The sequence below is a fragment of the Bos javanicus genome, chromosome 11, assembly GCF_032452875.1.
Source record: "Bos javanicus breed banteng chromosome 11, ARS-OSU_banteng_1.0, whole genome shotgun sequence".
In the NCBI taxonomy this organism is placed as follows: domain Eukaryota; kingdom Metazoa; phylum Chordata; class Mammalia; order Artiodactyla; family Bovidae; genus Bos; species Bos javanicus.
The window spans coordinates 63,857,181-63,864,938 of NC_083878.1; the positions used below are offsets into that span (position 1 = coordinate 63,857,181).

General features: G+C 41.6%; 1 non-coding gene across 1 annotated transcript; it reads right to left on the bottom strand.

Moving 5' to 3' along the window:
• Nucleotides 1-7,347: 7,347 nt before the first annotated feature.
• On the bottom strand, nucleotides 7,348-7,470 carry LOC133257899 (U6atac minor spliceosomal RNA). The gene has a single exon (XR_009739757.1). It is a non-coding gene; the product is annotated as a U6atac minor spliceosomal RNA (small nuclear RNA).
• Between the last annotated feature and the right edge of the window lie 288 nt (nucleotides 7,471-7,758).

Here is a 7,758-nt window from a genome sequence, read left to right on the forward strand (position 1 = left end):
TTTTGGTTTTTTGGAGGGTCTTTTTTGTTGTGCATTGACTTACTATCTTTCCACCAATATGTTTCAGGGAGAGAAGTGCATTTTTTAAAGTATGTTTAATGCAAGTCACAACCAGAAAGGATAAAAAATTACTAAGTTGTTGTCCATGCATGGTTGAGTATTATGTCTTTGGTTTTTCAACACTAGCTAATTTTCAATAAAGAGATTATCCTGTAAAACTGAAATAGCTTTGGAAAGGAGTCAAAGTTTCCCAGTTACGTGGTGGAAGTTTACTATTATCACTGGTTAGCTCTAATTAACACAAGAATGAGATTTGGATGACATCGCAGGGGGGTGTAAGTGCCTTTGTTGTGTGACTCTTAGTGTTTGTGGAAGAACCAACTCTTGCGGGAAACGTAGACTCTGCAGCCATTGGAATATAATTATGTGCGTTTTATTTGTTTTTACAGAACAGATGCAAGACAAAGAACATAGTATGAGATATTGGAATGTAATTTCGAAACATATGCTTCCAAAATTATGGAAACATTCTGGATGATAAATAAATCCTTTCAGCCTCAGAGGGTACAGGCTTGTAAGGCTGAGGGGGAGTGGGGTGTCAGGCAGGGAGGAACACGGTTTAAGTAACAGGCTAAAGAGTACACACATCAAAGCTATTAAAGCATAAACCCCCAGATTTTAAAATGTGAGAGGCAAAAGATTATGTAGCGGCTTTATAGAGCCCATTTCAAATGAGGGATAGAACAAAAGAATGTGTGATTGAAGCTCTTGAAGAGATTTATTTCAAGAGAGAGGCAAACATTTTGCTCTGATACCAATTAACCAGGAAAAAGCACCACGTCATAAATGCCAATATTAAAAATGTAAATCCCACACCCGAGGGTGTATTGAAGACAGATCACAATGCTTTGAAGATGAAATGCATAAAGAGATAATAGGAAGAGAGTCATTTAACCACCCAGACTACCTGCTTAGTTCTGGGTTTTGTCTGCTGGTGAGATTTTTCAATGGGGTGAAAGGTACTTGTTTGGGATAGTTTGGCCACTTGACCTGTTATAATGTGGGGTTCCCATATCATCCAAGACAATTTATTATGGCAACTCCAGAAGACCCTCTTCATCACACTTTTTCACCTGTACTACCCTGGAGATACGCCAGAGATATCTATGTTATATTGAATAGCATAGCTCACATAGTAGATGTGTAGAAGTATTTACAAAGTACAGAGTGAAAACCATCAAATGATATGTATAGCACTTTTATGCCTTTTAAAGTATATTCACCTTCATTAACTTAGTTATTCCTCACCATAATTCTATTATGAGAATTATGTTCATAGAGTCTTTTCCTTTGGAGTTTGGGATGAATTTAGGATGATCAGGCCAGCTCTTTCATAAAGGAAAAGAGGGCCAGGGAGATTGAGAGATATTTATACTCATTAACCTACTCAGGAAACTGAATAAAAAGAGAACTGACCTTCTCAGTCACCAGCAGCATTGTGTGTTGCATCGTGGGTTTCTCTCATTGATAATAAGGCACCCCAGTCTTATGGGAATGAAAATACACTAAAAAGTCAAATAAAAAGTGTTATCTGGAATAGAGATGTCTGTTGCTACAAAAATATTCAACTCATCGTTACTGAACTAAGATAATAAATCTCTTTACCTTTTGTATTTTGGTGCATTGAAACGTTATCTTTTATGATCATAGGTGTTGCTTCATTATTTAAAGCATACTTGTTATTGCAGGAAAGACAAGCTCTCACTTGATTTATAAGGGAACGATTATGCTTTGAGTTAAATGAAAGTTCAAAGGAAAATGAATTCTAAATAAGAATAATTGAAGAGATTCAAGGTTCATTTGAGTTTATATTCATCAAGGCGATTGTCTCTAGAAATCCTCTTATTTAAAGCAACAGGACAGATCGTAACTTACAAACTTTGCCTTTATGACATCACTTTATTCTATATATCATAATCAGAAATGTTAAGCCTCAGCAGTAATTTATACAAAACGTATTGTTACAGAGTTATAAATGTCATTAAGTGGTAGACTTATGCCTCAATGTCATGCAAGTTGAACTCTGGATTTAAAAAAATTACCCATAATGCAAGTATTCTATAAAAATATTCTTAGTCTTTTCTCCTCCAGAGCGGTTTCATATTAAAAGTTCAGTTTCATTTTACACCTGTACTCTGCTCTGGGAAGTGCAACCTTTATTTCTCCTTCATGTTTTTAAAGTCACCTTCTTAATTCTTGTAGAACATAACTCAAACAACTGAAAATGTTAGGAATGAATTTACAGTCCCTCTGGCTACTCTCTGTCTGGGATGGAAAGGAGAGTGAAGCTGGAGATAACTTTTCCTGCCATCAAGGGACACGTAGAGGGAAGAGGTGATGAATTGTAATGTGCCAACTACTTTTGATTATTCAGGGACTTTTGATGGAATCTGTGGATTGTTCAGGTCTCCGGTTTTCTATTTTGGCTCAGTTCACTGCTCAGTGGCACCTCTGGTGGCTAGGGACAACTGTCCACCTACATATGGTAGGCCTCTGAAGAGAAAGTGCCAAAGGAATGACCCCCTTCTGAGCCTTACTCCTTGTCAGACACAGGGTAGAACTTTCACAAATATATTCATTAAATCTTCACTTTAAACTTACAAGGAAGGTGCTATCATCCCATTTTATAGATGATAAAGGCTCAGGATGGCTCATTCATTTCCCAAATCCTTATTGAAGTTATTCTATGTTCTAGTCCTGGGGAAAAGGTGGTAAATCGAAGAGATGAGCTCTCTGCCCACTTTGAGCTTAGAATGCAGTATGGGAAAAATTAGACAAATCATCTCACACATAAATGATAAACTTACAAATGGTGATACATGTGATAAATAAAAATTATTAGGGATTAAGAAGTTTATATAAGGGGGATCTGATCTGATTTGTGGGGCCAGAGAGGTTGTCCCTGAGGGTGTAATGTTTGAGCTGACAATTAAAGGATGGCATAAAAGTCATCAAAGTCTACACAGCTACCCAATGGCAGAGCTGGGATTCAAACTCAGGTCTGCCTGACACCAGATTCTATCCATGTCACAGTACTTCACGGAGTTGAGACTGTGCGCTGAAACCAGCCCTTTGACTCCAGGCACCAGTCTCGCTCCACCAGCTCCTACTTCCGCAGACTCTGTGTTTGGGGGAGTTGGTGATGGCAGATTGGAGGCACTATGGGTCCCTGTGGCTTCTCAGCAAGCTACACCCACAACACAAAGCAGCCCTCCTCTCTGCATTCTCTCCCTTTTCTTCCTGGTTCCATCTAGGTTGAACTTGGGCACTGGTGGCAGGGGTGACCCTCTGGCGTTGCTCCTGGTAGGGGAGAGGCCTATTTCCAACACTTGGGAAGGGCTTGATGAATGACCCATTCAAGCCAGAGTTCAGAAACATTGCCCGGGGCCTCTCAAGCTTCCAAGAATCTGTCTCCTAGTCTAACTCTCATTGTTTAACCCTACTTTCCAGATCAAAAGATATTCATGGGGATTGGCCACCTGCCTGAAGAACTCCCTGACCCACTGAGGAACTGCAGTGGGGATGCTGGGAGCAGCTAGGGGAGGGTGGTTGGAGTCCAACCAAACATTTCTCACTCATGTTTCCACCCACTTTGTGTCTGGGGGTGAGCTGCCCTGTTGGACGTGGTTGCCATCCAGAGCCGACCTTCCAGCCAGGGACAGGGGTGTGAGCAGCTGATGACGGAGGAGAGAAGTCGGGGAAAGGGAACATTTTCCTGGGTCTTCTGATAATTTTTTTCCTCTCCTCCAGATTATAGAAAAGGCTGTAATTCCTTGAAGAAATTGAGGCACTAGATAACTTTTCAAAAACGTTCCTCGAAAACACAAAGACAAAAAGGCCTAGGGGAAAAAAGTCTTTTTTATTTTAAATTTTTTAATTTTCTAGATTTCCACCACTGGCGATTTATTCTGTTGGGTTTAGCAGCATTGCCTTTTTGGTTCAGTGCTTTTGTTAAAAGGCATAGTCTGGGGTGAAGGGAAGTTTTCAGTCCTGGACACCTTAATGTGAATGAGTTGATCATTTCCCTTTTCTGAGATTGGTGGAAGGGCAGCTGGAGGGCCATGGGTATCTGGAGAATAGGTTGCTAAAGTGGGGGACGTAGGCAGCAGCTTATTTCACTGGTCCTCAGTTCTCTTGTCTTTAGCAAAAAGCAGCAGTTATGATCACTAGGGGGCGGAAGCAGGCCAGCAATTGGTCTCTAGTCCTTGTTACCAATTCTGAAAACCCAAGTTGGCAAATATGCATTATTAGTGCTCTTTTTTCCCCAGGAATCTGGAGTTGCTGCAAGCTGGTATGAATATGTGAGTTAGGCCACTGTAGTGCAATGAAACAACTCCTCAGGAAATAAAAGCCCCATGTAGGTAAAGCAAATACCCAGCAGATTCCATCAAGGAACTTGGGTATTGTTCTCCCATTGCTTTTATTCTGAAAATTTCTCAGAGCTAAAATTCAAATGAGAACATGTGAAGTCAAACTGGTTTGTTAAACCCATACTGGTACCCTTGATTTCACAAAAGGATGAAAACTTACATAAAGATATATATTTTTTTCTTATGGAGGGCACACTCTCTGGAGGAATGGTGAAAAAGAATCTCCCTTGCAGTCAAACATATATTGTACTGTTACGGATGGCTCTGTTCTTACTGAATAAATCTTGCTTAGCAACCTACCTCCAGAGTAAATAATAAATCACCGCTGAAAGCTCCAGGCATTTAGCTCTGTCTGGGCAGTAAAACTTTGCAATGGTCTTGACAGCATTTTGTAAAATCATAATTGCTTAGGGAAAGTGATTCTGGATGTCTTAAAATGTTCAGAATTAAAGAGTAGCTGTTCCTTTGAGGAAAATTATCCTAATACCATGTGTGTGTGTTATCCTTTATAAGAAGTCTAGATTATAATCTGCAGACCCTCTTCATTTCTATTAAGGATGTGATGCAATAATTTGGCTAGAAACTCAGTCCATGCCTCACACTCAGGTTTTATAGGAAGCTTTGTGATAATTAGGGAAAAGATGCTCGGTTGTCTACGCACAGTACACTGTATTCAGACTGAAATGGGTCCCCCTAAAATTCAAATGTTGAAGTCCTAGCCCCCATGCCTCAGAAGGAGGAGTTGGGATCTTTCAGTGAGGTCATTAGGATGGGCCCTAATCCAATATGACTGGTGTCCTTGTGAAAAGAGGAAACATGGAGACAGATACACACAGAGGGAAGATCGTGTGAGACAGGTATCTATGAGCCAAGGAGGGAGGCCTCTGAGACCAACTCTGCAGATACCTTGATCTCAAACTTTTGGCTCCCAGAACTGGGGGAGAAATAAATTACTGTCATTTGAGCAGGCTAGACTGTGACCCTTTGTTTTGGCATCCCTAGCTAGCTAACTCTACGTATATATGTATTATATATATATATTAGAATTGTTTTCAAAAGTCAATGTATTAGAAGGATATCTTTACATATTTAAAATACGGCTCATGATCTGCATTTAACAGTTTTAATATCAGTAATTTTAAAGTAGAATTGTTTAAAATGAAATAAAATATTTATAGAAACTCCTATTGTTGAGCTAATCACCCCTCTGTAAGTTGCCGTTAAACCAATACACTGTTTGTGCCTGGATACTCTGTGAGTGTCTGACTGTTCCACTTTCTCAACCTTGGCAAGCAGGAAGGTACCTTTGGGTATTGCTTTTTTCTATCTTTCCCCCAAATTGTCACAGGACATTTAACCCCAGGTTTTGCAGTGTAAGTGAAGTCTCTGTCTTATTTTATCCAGTAAAACAACAGTGCATTGTTCCCAGGCTCACCTCTGGGATGGGATATGGATGAGAATCATCTCGACTGCCTCCCCACTTCTGGCATCACTCTGAGAAGTGCCAAGAATGTATAATCAAAACCCCAGAGGGGAGAGATGAGCTAAGCGGTTCAAAATAGTTAGAGCATAGAATTGAGCTAGTTTTTCAAGATGGATAATGGGCTTGAGTTTTTAATCTCTTTTTGTTTACTCAACTCAATCACCAGGTGTGTTGAAAGCTCATTGGAGGAGAATTTGGACCAGCAGTTAGGAGGCTGGGGTCTAGCCTACCCCAGGGATCTCTCCCTACTTTCTTCTAGCACTAACATTCTTGATAGTAACGAAGTGTTTGAGGCCAGGGGGCAGGTGCTGGGTTTAAAATAGCCCTTGGCAAAATGGACAAGTTCAACGTTCCTTCCCTGGCCCAGTGGCCTGGTGATGTCTCCTTTCCAAGGCTACTTTTGCATCCATAAGACCCACTCATTTCACTCGTAGGTACTAATAGATCAGTTCTACTAATAGATCAGTTCTCTGGTGTTACCTTCTTTTCTATCTTTCTCTCTAGCAAAACTAGTTCTCTAGAGAGTACCAAGCACCTGTCATTTACAACTTAGTGCAAGTTTAATAGGTTACATTCAAAATCACATTCCTTAACTTAGCTGTAGGACCGTCTCCTTCAGAGAGCAGTTTCAGTCATCTGGGAGGGTGGGGAGCCGTCTTTGAGGGTCAGGAGCTTCTTATGCATCTGTCAGGTAGGTAATCCCCTTCTTTGCTGCGGAAAGAAGGCCAGGTATGAATAAAAGAACCATGTTAAATGACTGCTGTGAGTTTGTAATGAACAGGAAACATCTGTGACCAAGATTAAAAGCCCAGGTCCGGTTGACTTCTTCCATCTTCATCTTCTTGCTGCTGTTAAGTCACTTCAGTCGTGTCCGACTCTGTATGACCCCATAGATGGCAGCCCACCAGGCTCCCCCGTCCCTGGGATTCTCCAGGCAAGAACACTGGAGTGGGTTGCCATTTCCTTCTCCAACGCATGAAAGTGAAAAGTGAAAGTGAAGTCGCTCAGTCATGTCCGACTCTTAGCCACCCCATGGACTGCAGCCCACCAGGCTCCTCCATCCATGGGATTTTCCAGGCAAGAGTACTGGAGTGGGTTGCTATTGCCTTCTCCTGTGAGGGGCTACCACAGAGCAAAGCTCTCGGGTCTCATAAAGAGGCCCATAGGGGAAACCAGAGCAAGTAGGGGCCCCCAGAATCGGGGCTAACAGCTCAAGACAGCACAGGGCCCAGCAAAACTTCCTCCCTGGCTCTGCTCCCCTCACTCCACCCCAGGCTCTCCCCGCCCCCATCCACGAGCATTTCAAAACAGGCAAGAATACTGGAGTGGGTTGCCATTCCCTTCTCCAGGGGATCTTCCTGACCCAGGAAACAAACAGGGGTCTCCAGCATTGCAGGCAGATTCTTTATCATCTGAGCCACCAGGGATACCTCCAAACAAGAGTTAGATGCCATGAAGTAGGTGGCAATGCCTTAACCAAAGGCATGTTGTCAGGCCAGAGAGCTTCTTCCATCCTAGTCAAGGGGAATGCTAATCTTTTCTCCTTTCATACAACACATAGAAGACATATACCCTAAATTAAAACTTTAAAAGGTTGAGAAAAAACCTAAGTACAAACAGAAGTTGTTTGAGTATTTCTTTTTAGACCCCAGTGGGTGTAAATGCACACTTTGTGGTGAGAGTGGCTGAGCCCTACTTCAGGATCTCTTGCTTTGTGTAATATTTTTATGTCTGACATTGACTGGAATCTATATTCCATCCACTGGATGAAGGAAAACCAGAATTCAATTAGATGAATGTTCACTGAAGGCCTGTCTCATCCTGGATAGTCTGCTAAATGCTAAG